Raw genomic sequence first — 13,192 nt, 5'->3', positions numbered from 1 at the left:
TCCTTGAGTTTTGATGGATGTTTGAACATGCGAAATAAGTATTGGTTAGTATTATTTACATGGTTATACGAAGTGTAATTTAATTGTTGATTTTAATCATTGTGCTTTATTATACTTCTTCATAATGATTTGAATTCTCACCCTTCTGTTTGAATGTTGCCTTTACATGGGCATCGTGCAGATACTCTAGAGTAGTATTGCTGAAGTAAGTGGACGGTAGCTCACTCGGGATTTAGCCGGAGAGTTTCCGTGTTTTGGTTTAGAGACTAGGTAGTGAGTCAATGCTCTGGTCATGTAACACGGGGTAGATTAGTAGTATTGAACTCATGTCTTATTTGAAGAAGTATTATGTTATTACTTGTGAACATGTTTGATTGCAATTTACTGTTTGAGAGGCCATAGTGCCAAATATTCTGGATATGGTTTTATTTTATCTTGAGGAGATTATTGAGAGATGATCATGGTATGGGACATGGATCATTTTATGAAATACATGAGTATTCATTATTTTCCGCTGCGAACGCATATTCTTGAATATTCATGATAATTGAAATGTGTTATTTTAAATGACCAGGTGTATTATATATTGATGATGAACGATGTTGGTTTTTTGAAAGCTTTTAGTTTTTGAAAACGTCGATGTGACGCCCTTTTGTTTATATGCGTGCTTATTCACTCTGATTATATGTTAGTATTTTGGGGTAGAAAAAGGGGTGTTACACGCCCAGCGGTGGAGAGAGCTAGCAGCTCGTGTCCAACCTCCTCTTCTAGACTAGGAGCTAATTGATATGTTTATGGGAACTCTGCATACCCAATACATGGAAAAGATGGTGGGCTCCAGCTTCCCGACTTTTGCTGAGGTTGTCTATGTGGGAGAACGAATTGAAAGTCAGATCAGAAAAGGAAAGCTACCTTGCGCCTCCAGTGCTTCAGGTGGGATGAAGAAACTATATCCTAATCTCCCAAAGAAGCCAGAAGGGCAGACCAATGCCATAATGGAAGGAGGAGGATATAGGGCACGTCCATATGCTCATATGCCTTATCATCAGGTTGCCGCTGTCATCCTTACTTCATATCAGCAACCCTATCAACAATAATATCAACAGCCATATCAACAACCGGCTTACCAACAACAAAATCAACAACAACATGCTCCACAACCACGTCAACCTAATCAGCAGAGGGCAAGGAGGCCAGAAATACATTTCTATCCTTTGCCAGTGCCATACAGCAAGATCCTTCCCTACCTGCTAAAGGATGGATCAATTGTTTTGAAGGAGCTAACACCCGCAATTCCACCTTATCCACCAGGCTATGACGCCAATACTCACTGTGAATATCACATGGGTGCCCCAGGGCACACAATAGAGAACTGTAAGGCCTTCAAACACAAGGTTCAAGACTTGATTGACAGCAAGGCAGTTACATTCACGCCAGTTAGGCCAAACATTGCAACAAATCCCATGCCAGCGCATGCAGAGTCGAGTGAAGCTCGAAGATAAAGCTTCTCACCGGCCTGAGCAAGTAAAACAAATTCCGACGAAGAATCAAGAGATGAAGTCCGTTTCTTCGAATGAAGGCAACCATTATGCAATTTTTACCATTTTGCATTCTTGTAATTTGATCTTGTTTGTCTAAGTATTGTATGCTTTAAACATTGTTATTTGTATTTGGTCTTATTAATGGGATGATTATGCATGCTTTGAATCAATCTTTCATATTCACTCATCTATCACATTTGCAAAGCACAAACACATACTTTTCCACTTCACCTTCTTCATCATAATATTGTTAGTAAATGTTGGAAGGAGGATGACGAAAACGAAATACCCATAATTGTTGATTGTATGCTTTCAGATAAAATCCTGCTAATGATGTACAGGCATTGTTTCAAATCCCCAAACACTGGAGAGATAAGGAGTTAATCCCTAGTCAACCACTTCGAGCCTAGAAGTAGGAGTTTTGTTCAGATCTAAAAAACCCTTACGCTTAACCTGGGGCAGGGTAGTGTTCATTTAGTCTAACTACACTTTCGAATTACAAGATGAAATATCCCATACAAGGATCAATCACATGATATTCTTCGCACACATCTTGAAGTGTAGAAAGAACCATACAAATCCAAAATCTATGTAGGTTGTTCTTCAATGACCAATGACTTGGCAGTCACAATTTCCAAAAAAAAAGTCAAAGAAAGAGCCCGCTAAGTCCAACACCCTGAAAGGAGACTTAGGCAAAAATAGGGGAAATCCCGCTGGATTAAAGCTTCAAACAAAGCGGTCCATGCAAAAGTTAGGGATCAAAACAAAAATCGAAAGAGACAATGAAAGTCTCCAACAAAACAAAACAAGATTCAGTGACCACCATACCAAAATCAAAGGGTCACCGACATCCAAAAAAAAACGAAATAAGATGGCTGCCACTCCAAGAGACCTTGAATCACCATCTTTATCCTTACACCTGCAAAAGACGAATGTGTGTGAATTAACTGAACGTAGGATTGGAGATCATTATGAAGAAATGGTGGGTTAAAATAAACTTTGAGCCTTATATCCTTTTGTTTCAATAACCATGAACCAAGCCACGTTACAACCTGCAAAAGACCTAATTGAAGTAAGGTTTATTCTTAAAGCATACTACAACAAGGTTGAGTAAACTGACTCCCAAAGATTTGCTAATATTCTATTCTCACTGTGTCACTCACACACTAGCTAAAATCAACACCGCGTTTGGACACATGATCCACTCGCCACACACTACCACGACACTCTAAATGAATGATTGTTTTTCAAAACTTGCATAACTATTGCATTAAAATCACCATTCCTTGGATAACAATTCTTAATTGTCAGTCAGTACTTGACATCGAGAAAATTCCAACAAGGGGCAATTCAAGAGGCACTTGATCGTTGGCGCTGACACGAATCAGAACCATCTCATAATCCTATGGATCAGGAACATGGCATCTTTTTGATTATATTTACCTAAGAAGTAGTCAGTATAAGACAAATCTCCAAGAATCGGTTGATCAGGGAGGAAAAACACTTCAATACTCAGTACGTCTGAGGCAAGTCCCTCAAAGGCTAATCAGGGGCAGGCCATTGCAAGAGTCAGACACTCGGGGAAACATGTTGGTGTAAGCCCTAGAGGCCAATACTTTTGGTACTTGAATCGAATTATTTATTAATAATAAAAGGCTTTTTCTTTATTATGTTTGTTTAATAAAGTCCATAAAATAGCTAGTCCGTTTAATGTATCAAGTATGACTTAATCATGAGATCACATTAAACATAAGGACACTATTCTTAAAGTATCCGTAGTCAAGCTTTATTGTGAAATGGAATAACACTAAAGCATGAAGATTATTATGTATATAGACTGATGGTCACATCTCATGGATCATGGATAAGGATTTATCAAGTATTAAGCATATGTATGAATATTAAGAGTAATATTTATACCGGATTGACCCGCTATGAGAATACTATATAGAAAGTTATGCAAAGTGTCATAAGTTATTCTCATGGTGATAATGGTGTATACCACTCTTCGACCTGAAACCACTATGGACCTTAGATGTAGAGTCGAGTGCTTTATTGCTGATCAAACGTTGTCCATAACTGGATAACCATAAAGACAGTTGATGGGTACCCCACAAAGCATGCTAAGGGACATGAGTGACCTAGATGGAATTTGCCCATCCTGCGTAACAGGATAAATGTCTATGGGCCCAATATTGAACTGGATAAGGATGACACGGTCTATGCCTTGTGTTCAATATAGACATAAGGGCAAAAGGGTAATTATACACATAATTATTATCACAGAAGGATTTGTCAGATCACATGACATTTTCATGTCTTGGGTAGCAGTGATGTGTTGCTAGATACCGCTCACTGTTTATTATGTTAAATACGTGATTTAATATAATTGCCAATGCCACGAAAACCTATAGGGTCACACACAAAGGACGAATTGATGAGAGATAGAGTAATTAAGGAATACTGTAATGTACGGTTCCCTTAAGTGAATTATAGAACATCGTAAGGTACGGTGTACTTAAGTAGAATACGGAATATGGTAAGGTACCACACACTTAAGTGATTTTGGCATATTATAAGATATGGGCCATATACACTTGAGTGGGCTTTTTAGCTTGCAGCCCACACAAGTGGTTCTATAAATAGAACCCTTGGGTAGAAGCATTATCACTCTTGCAATTTCGTTTTTCTCTCTCTCTCACTCAAAGCCTTCATTCGTAGCAGCTAGCACTGAGATTGAAGGAATCCGTTCGTGTGGACTGAGTAGAGGCGTTGTCATCGTTCAACGCTCGTGATCGCCACAAGAGGTAACGATTCTATCACTGATCATGCCCATTCATAAGGATCATTCAAGGGGAAAATTTTAAATTCCGCTGCGTTTTGGATCGCCATTCTCCTTAAGTGGTATCAGAGCCACTTACGAAACCATGAATCTGATAACTGTTTATTTTCTGTATTAATACAATTAAAGACAGAATGAATCAAAGAATAAACGAGTAATTAAATCGAGATCGATCAATTTATATATATGATATAAGTAATCCTGATGCAAAATACGGTATATATGATATACTGTTTCTGTTTTATTCATTCAAACACTTAATGGTTGTTTTCCTTTGAGCGATCAATGGTCGTTTGCTTCTTGATCCGACATTAGTATGGTGAAGCAATGACATGTTGATCAATCATACTAAATCAACAAGCGAGATGTGTTTGACGGTCTGAAATTGGTGCATTATGGTTAGTGATGGCACAAGGGTTGTGTTGTCAAAGAGTTATGCGATTGGGGTTGTGACTGCACAAGAGTTGTGCTTTCTAACAAATTTTCAAACAGTGTTAATCGGTTAACGCATTTGGTTAACCGATTAACGCAAGACAGAATACTGCTCTCTAACAGATTTTCAAACAGTGTTAACCGGTTAACGCATTTGGTTAACCGGTTAACGCAAGACGGAACACAATTTTCTAACAGTTTTTCAACAATGTTAACCAGTTAACGTATTTGGTTAACCGGTTAACGCAAGATAGAATACACCCGTTCGGCTAACTCTGCGTAGTGTGATCGGTCGTCGAAATTTAATTTGGTTTTAATTAATTAAAAGAATTAAAATTTAATAATAATAATAATGTGTTTATTATTATTGTCTTGTGGTGATCAGTTATGGCCTTAGTTTTCCTTTATTTTGTTTTGGGTTTTAAAATATGACCTGCGTGTCGTGCCTCTCTTTTAATCTCTCAATGTAACTTTTTTCTCATCTCACTCCCTCGTATGTAAAACGAGTTTCTTTATGTAATGTAATGTTATGAAGAAAGCAAAGAAGTCAGTGCCAAAGGAGGACAACCTTGAAGATCTTGCTTGGAGAAGCTTAGATCGTTATTAGGTTAGCTTAGGTTCTCTCATTGGCTTGGGAGAACAATTGCGCTAGGGGCCATAACTGTTTCATTATGTATGTATGTTGATACATGTGAATGTATGTTGATGCATGTGAGAGACGATTTATATGATAAATAAGCCGGTGAGATCAGAATAATTGCAAATTCCCTCAAATTAAATATTAAGTTTATGCTTTCCAAGTTTTAACACTCATCAAGACTAGTATCGGATAATGTAGGTTTCGCCTACGTGAGGTGCATGTTCTATATTAGTAAGGTGCGATGGGATAATTGTAATATCCAATTGTTAAAATAATGGGTCAAACTTAACTAAACAAATTATAATAAGATTATATATGTTTAGAAGCAAGAGTTGGAAATTATCCATGTGATGGATTGGAATAAGGAGTTATTCACCTAACTGAAATATTCGAGAGTTGTATTAGATACAATTGGAAGGAGTTCCCACCTAAATAACCTAGTTTTGTGTAATCCGCCTACACGAACTTAAAACGAAGTGAAACATGGATCTCGACCCACTAGAAAATCTTCCAACGGGATTTTCCGAATCAAATGGTGAGGGTCATTTGTTTTGAGTAAAATAGTGGGAGCATATTTGATTAAAGGCCTAATTAAATATGTTATTGATACTTATATTTTCATTAATTCTTATGTAGATTACCATGACAACAAACACCTCTAACAATATCTTGCGATCAATCCTTGACAAAGAAAAATTGTGTGGGACAAATTTTCTGGATTGGCACCGAAACCTGAGGATTGTCCTCAAACATGATAAAAAGCTGTATGTCTTGGAGAAACCTGTTCCTGAAGAGGAACCTCCTAGTTCTGCACCCAAGGCAGAAAGAGATGCTTATAAGAAGCATGTCGATGATGCCAATGAAACTGCTTGTCTCATGCTAGCTACCATGAACTCAGAATTGCAAAAGCAACATGGGAACATGGCAGCGTTCGATATGATCGAACACCTGAAGATGCTCTATCAAGAGCAAATAAGGCATGAAAGGTTTGAAGTTTCAAAAGCCCTTTTTCAAGGCAAGTTAGCTGAGGGAGCCCCTGTAGGTCCCCATGTGCTCAAGATGATTGGGTATGTGGAAAACCTTGAGAGATTGGGTTTTCCCCTCGGAAAGGAACTTGCGACTGATTTGATCTTGCAATCGTTGCCAGATAGATTCAGTCAATTTGTCCTAAATTTCAATATGAATGATATGGACAAATCTCTTCCTGAACTGCTAGCCATGTTGAGAACTGCTGAGCAGAATCTGAAGTCAAAAGGGAAGTCCATTCTGATGATCGGAAATGGAAAGAGACAGAACAAAAGGCCCACCAAGAAGGATGATAAAGGGAAAGGCAAGGAAGTTGCCAAACCCAAACCCACTGTTGCTGCTTTGAAGCCTAGTGGAGGCATAGCAAAAAAAGTCACCTGCTTCCATTGCGGTAAGACCGGACACTGGAAGAGAAACTGCCCAAAGTACCTGGAAGATAAGAAGAATGGAGTAGAGACTTCAACTTCAGGTATTTTTGTTATTGAAATTAATTTATCTACTTCTGAATCATGGGTATTAGATACTGGAAGCGGTTCTCACATTTGTACTAATGTGCAAGGGCTAAAAGGGAGTAGAGATTTGGCAAAAGGTGAAGTCGACCTACGAGTTGGCAATGGAGCAAAGGTTGCTGCTTTAGCCGTAGGAACTTATATATTGACTTTACATAGTGGTTTAATAATTCAGTTAGAGAACTTCTATTATGTACCTGCAATTAGCAGGAATATTATTTTCGTTTCTTATTTGGACAAGTCTGGTTTTTCATTTATAATAAAGAACAATTGTTGCTCAATTTATTTGAATGATATATTCTATGCTACTGCACAAATGAACAATGGACTATATGTCCTTGATCTTGAAATGCCTATTTATAACATTAATATTAAAAGGATGAAACCTAACGAGTTAAATCCAACTTACCTTTGGCATTGTCGATTAGGCCACATAAATGAGAAACGCATTTCCAAACTCCATAAAGATAGACTGTTGGACTCTTTTGATTATGAATCATATGAAACATGGAAATCTTGTTTAATTGGAAAGATGACAAAGTCTCCATTCACAGGAAAAGGTGAAAGAGCTAATGATCTTTTGGCCCTCATACATACTGATGTATGTGGACCACTGAACATACCAGCCAGAGGAGGTTTTCAGTACTTCATCACATTTACTAATGATTTCAGTAGATATGGTTATGTATATTTAATGAAACACAAATCAGAGTCCTTTGAAAAGTTCAAGGAATTCAAGAATGAAGTACAAAACCAACTAGGTAAGAATATTAAAACTCTTCGATCAGATCGAGGTGGTGAGTATTTAAGCCTAGAGTTTAATGACCATCTGAAAGAATGTGGGATCCTATCCCAAGTTACTCCTCCTGGAACACCCCAATGGAATGGTGTATCTGAGAGAAGAAATCGAACCCTGTTAGACATGGTCCGATCCATGATGAGTCACGCCGATCTTCCAAACTCCTTTTGGGGACATGCACTATTGACAGCAGCTTACACACTTAACCGTGTTCCATCCAAAAAGGTTGAGAAGACACCATATGAGATATGGAGTGGTAAGAAACCACATATGTCTTACATGAAGATTTGGGGTTGCGAAGTTTATGTGAAACGACAACTTTCAACTAAGCTTGAGCCCAAATCTGACAAATGCTTATTTGTGGGGTATCCTAAAGAAACAAGAGGATATTACTTCTACAATCCTTCTGAGGGCAAAGTGTTTGTCGCTCGAACTGGAGTTTTCATAGAAAAGGATTTCATTTCCAAAGGAATCAGTGGGAGGAAAGTAGAGCTTGAAGAAATTCAAGAATCACAAAGCATCGATACACCTATAGAGGAATTAGAGCAGGAAACACAAGTAGTTGTGGAAGAGCAACCTGCTCAAGTAGAACAAGACCAGCGTAGGTCAAGCATGATACATCACCTACCTGAGAGATATGGATATCTCATAACAGATCAAGGTGATGTATTACTCATGGATCAAGATGAGCCTGTGACCTACCAAGAGGCCATAACTGGTCCCGAGTCTGAGAAGTGGCTAGAAGCCATGAAATCTGAAATGGATTCCATGTACACAAACCAAGTTTGGACCTTGGTAGAGCCTCCTGTAGGAGTTAACCCTATAGGATGCAAGTGGGTCTTCAAAAAGAAGACTGACATGGATGGTAAGGTACATACCTATAAGGCAAGACTGGTTGTAAAAGGATATAAACAAATTCATGGGGTTGACTATGATGAAACCTTTTCACCAGTTGCAATGCTTAAATCTGTTCGGATTTTACTTGCTATCAATGCATATCATGATTATGAAATATGGCAGATGGAGGTCAAAACTGCTTTCCTTAACGAGAATCTTCTTGAGGACGTGTATATGACACAGCCTGAAGGATTTGACATACCAGAAGAAGCCCAAAAGATATGTAAGTTACAAAGATCAATCTATGGATTGAAGCAAGCTTCCAGAAGCTGGAATCTTCGTTTTGATGAAACGGTAAAACAATATGGATTCATCAAGAACAAAGATGAGCCTTGTGTCTACAAGAAGGTTAGTGGGAGCATGATCGTTTTCCTGGTATTATATGTAGATGACATATTACTCATTGGAAACGATATCCCTACCCTGCAACAAATAAAGTCTTGGTTGGGGAAATGCTTTTCTATGAAGGACCTAGGTGAAGCAACCTATATATTAGGAATCAGAATCTATAGAGATAGATCAAAAAAACTGCTTGGCCTAAGTCAGAGTACGTACATAAACAAAGTGCTGAGACGCTTTAATATGCATGATTCTAAGAAAGGATTCATACCTATGCAACATGGCCTGTGTCTATCAAAAACACAGTCCCCTTCAACTAAGGAAGAAAGGGATCGCATGAATAAGATTCCATATGCATATGCAATAGGATCTATCATGTATGCCATGTTATGTACTCGACCAAATGTCTCGTATGCTTTAACTGCAACGAGTAGGTACCAATCTGATCCTGGTGATGCCCATTGGGTAGCTGTCAAGAATATCCTTAAGTACTTGAGAAGGACTAAGGACTCATTCTTGATATATGGAGGCCAAGAAGAGTTGGCTGTAATTGGATACACCGATGCCAGCTTCCAGACAGATAAGGATGACTTTAGATCGCAATCTGGTTATGTGTTTTGCTTGAACGGTGACGCTGTGAGCTGGAAAAGTTCAAAGCAAGATACATTTACTGATTCTACAACCGAGGCCGAGTATATTGCTGCCTCAAGTGCAACAAAGGAAGTTGTTTGGATCAAAAAGTTCATTAGTGAACTTGGCATAGTTCCTAGCATTGTGGATCCCATTGGTCTCTATTGTGATAACAATGGTCCTATCGCACAAGCTAAGGAGCCTAGATCTCACCAACGATCCAAACACATACTTAGGCGTTATCACCTCATTCAAGAGATAATAGATAGAGGAGATGTGAAAATATGCAGAGTACCTACACTTGACAATATTGCTGACCCAATGACAAAGCCTCTTGCGCAGCAGAAGCATGATGGCCATACTAGATCTATGGGCATTAGGGGTATGCCTGATTGGCTCTAGTGCTAGTGGGAGATTGTTGGTGTAAGCCCTAGAGGCCAATACTTTTGGTACTTGTATCGAATTATTTATTAATAATAAAAGGCTTTTTCTTTATTATGTTTGTTTAATAAAGTCCCTAATCAAGCTTTATTGTGAAATGGGATAACACTAAAGCATGAAGACTATTATGTATATAGACTGATGGTCACATCTCATGGATCATGGATAAGGAGTTATCAAGTCTTAAACATAGGTATGAATATTAAGAGTAATATTTATACCGGATTGACCCGCTATGAGAATACTATATAGAAAGTTATGCAAAGTGTCATAAGTTATTCTCATGGTGATAATGGTGTATACCACTCTTCGACCTGAAACCACTATGGACCCTAGATGTAGAGTCGAGTGCTTTATTGCTGATCAAACGTTGTCCGTAACTGGATAACCATAAAGACATTTGATGGGTACCCCACGAAGCATGCTAAGGGACATGAGTGACCTAGATGGAATTTGCCCATCCTGCGTAACAGGATAAATGTCTATGGGCCCAATATTGAACTGGACAAGGATGACACGGTCTATGCCTTGTGTTCAATATAGACATAAGGGAAAAAGGGTAATTATACACATAATTATTATCACAGAAGGATTTGTCAGATCACATGACATTTTCGTGTCTTGGGTAGCAGTGATGTGTTGCTAGATACCGCTCACTGTTTATTATGTTAAATACGTGATTTAATATAATTGCCAATGCCATGAAAACCTATAGGGTCACACACAAAGGACGGATTGATGAGAGATAGAGTAATTAAGGAATACTATAATGTACGGTTCCCTTAAGTGAATTATAGAACATCGTAAGGTACGTTGTACTTAAGTAGAATACGAAATATGGTAAGGTACCACACACTTAAGTGATTTTGGCATATTATAATATATGGGCCATATACACTTGAGTGGGCTTTTTAACTTGCAGCCCACACAAGTGGTTCTATAAATAGAACCCTTGGGTAGAAGCATTGTCACTCTTGCAATTTCATTTCTCTCTCTCTCTCTCTCTCCTTCTCTCACTCAAAGCCTTCATTCGTAGCAGCTAGCACTGAGATTGAAGGAATCCGTTCGTGTGGACTGAGTAGAGGCGTTGTCATCGTTCAACGCTCGTGATCGCCAGAAGAGGTGACGATTCTATCACTGATCATGCCCATTCGTAAGTATCATTAAAGGAGAAAATTTTAAATTCCGCTGCATTTTGGATCGCCATTCTCCTTCAAAACGGACTCAGACCATGTCATCGGATAACTACTCCCAAGGTTTCCTTTCAAGGATAATTCTTTTGAATACCCTATAGTCTGGTGCAAGGCAAGTTGCAAGGGGAAACTTCCCTTCATATCTTCAAGTCAATCGAGCAGATTGCATCAGACATTAGTGACTGCTTGAATTCACCACCAAAATGTTGAAAGTTCATACCAGTAAAATGTCACATCTTGACAAGAATCCTAGGGGCACATCAAAAGCATAACCATCATGCGTTGATCACGTCGCTATGCTCAATTACAGGCTAGCCAAATGCATCAGAAGAAGAAATCGAGATCTTCTCAAAGACGAATACACAACATATCAGCAAGAAGTCAAGCTTGGGGCACCAAGAGCACCCATACCTATCGCGTGTTCATCACATCATCAACTACCGAGTGTCGGGAAGTCAGATCCTTTCACCAACCAACAGTACAACCCACATCGACAATTACCAAAAAAGTCCAAAGCCCACCCTGCTGGCATCCACACAAAAACAAATACAACCAACACTGGTTTCCAAAAATACATTGCCTTTGAAAGGGGGGCCAATCCCAAACAAGCCAATCAATCTTTGCATTCAAAATGAATCACATGCATCACATGCATCACCTCATACATAACACATACATGACGTTTATGCATATAGCACGAGTCAAAATCCAAGGTTTAGTCGTGGGCATCTGGGCCCACCCTCAGTTGAGTCATTGTCACTTTCTCTGAGTGAGTTCCTACCTTACTATCGGGCGTCCCCCATTGAGTTACATCCTTCAACCTTTTGTTGATAAGACGTTATCCTCAGCTAAGTCAAACATCGTTTCTTTAAAACACTTACCTTGTTTCGCGTTGAGCGTCCCTCAATGAGTCGTTTCCAATAACCTTTTGTTGATAGAAACTACATCTCCCCAGAGAATATTTGTTCTGCAACCTTTTGTTGTTGATACCCCAGGCAAGTATTACTCAGTAATGTTCCAATGCTACCCAACAAGTCAAGTTTGTTGAACTTTGTCAGTAGCCTTATTTTTTCCAAATATTTTTCTCACTATCATCCTTTCGGTGAAAGTCCATTGAGGAATAATATTAATCATCACCCTGGTTACGATAACCGTTATCCTTTTGGTAATGGTAAGTCCTTGACGTCTGTGATCTTACCGTCATCCTTTTGGTGTCGAAGATCCTTGAAGTTTGGTCTAACCTTCATCCTTTTGGTGAATGGAGACCCCTCATTATTAAAAGTTTATTATCATCCTTTTGGTGGTAACAAGCTCGGTCGTTTGATCTTACGATCATCCTTTTGGTGTCAGCGATCCATGGAGTTTTTGCCCTAACCTTCATCGTTTTGGTGAATGACGACCTCTGTAATAATCACAGCCTACCGTCATCCTTTTGGTGTCGGCGATCCTTGTGGTGATAAGGATCCTTGTCATTTTGGTTTAACCATCATCCTTTCGATGATGACGTCCAACTCAATCTAAATATCATCCTTTTGGTGATAGAGATTATGGAGTTTGGTTTAAGCTATCATCCTTTTGGTGATGCTGACATTTGGGGAAGTCCAACCCTACTGCCATCCTTTTGGTGTCAGCAATATTTGAAGTTAGTATAACTTATTATCATCCTTTTGGTGGTAACAAGTTTCGAAGTTATGATCTCACCTTCATCCTTTTGGTGATGGTGATTGTTGATTCATTATCATCCTTTTGGTGGTAACGAGTCCCGTTGTTTGTAGTACCTTCATCCTTTTGGTGATGGTGACTATCGACTTATTATCATCCTTTTGATGATAACAAATTTTGTTATTTAATCCTACCTTCATCCTTTTGGAGGCGGTGACCATTTGAGTTATGGGCTCATTAT

Source organism: Lathyrus oleraceus, chromosome 2 (genome assembly GCF_024323335.1).
Source record: "Lathyrus oleraceus cultivar Zhongwan6 chromosome 2, CAAS_Psat_ZW6_1.0, whole genome shotgun sequence".
NCBI classification, from domain to species: Eukaryota; Viridiplantae; Streptophyta; class Magnoliopsida; order Fabales; family Fabaceae; genus Lathyrus; species Lathyrus oleraceus.
Note: the sequence above shows the minus strand (reverse complement) of the source record.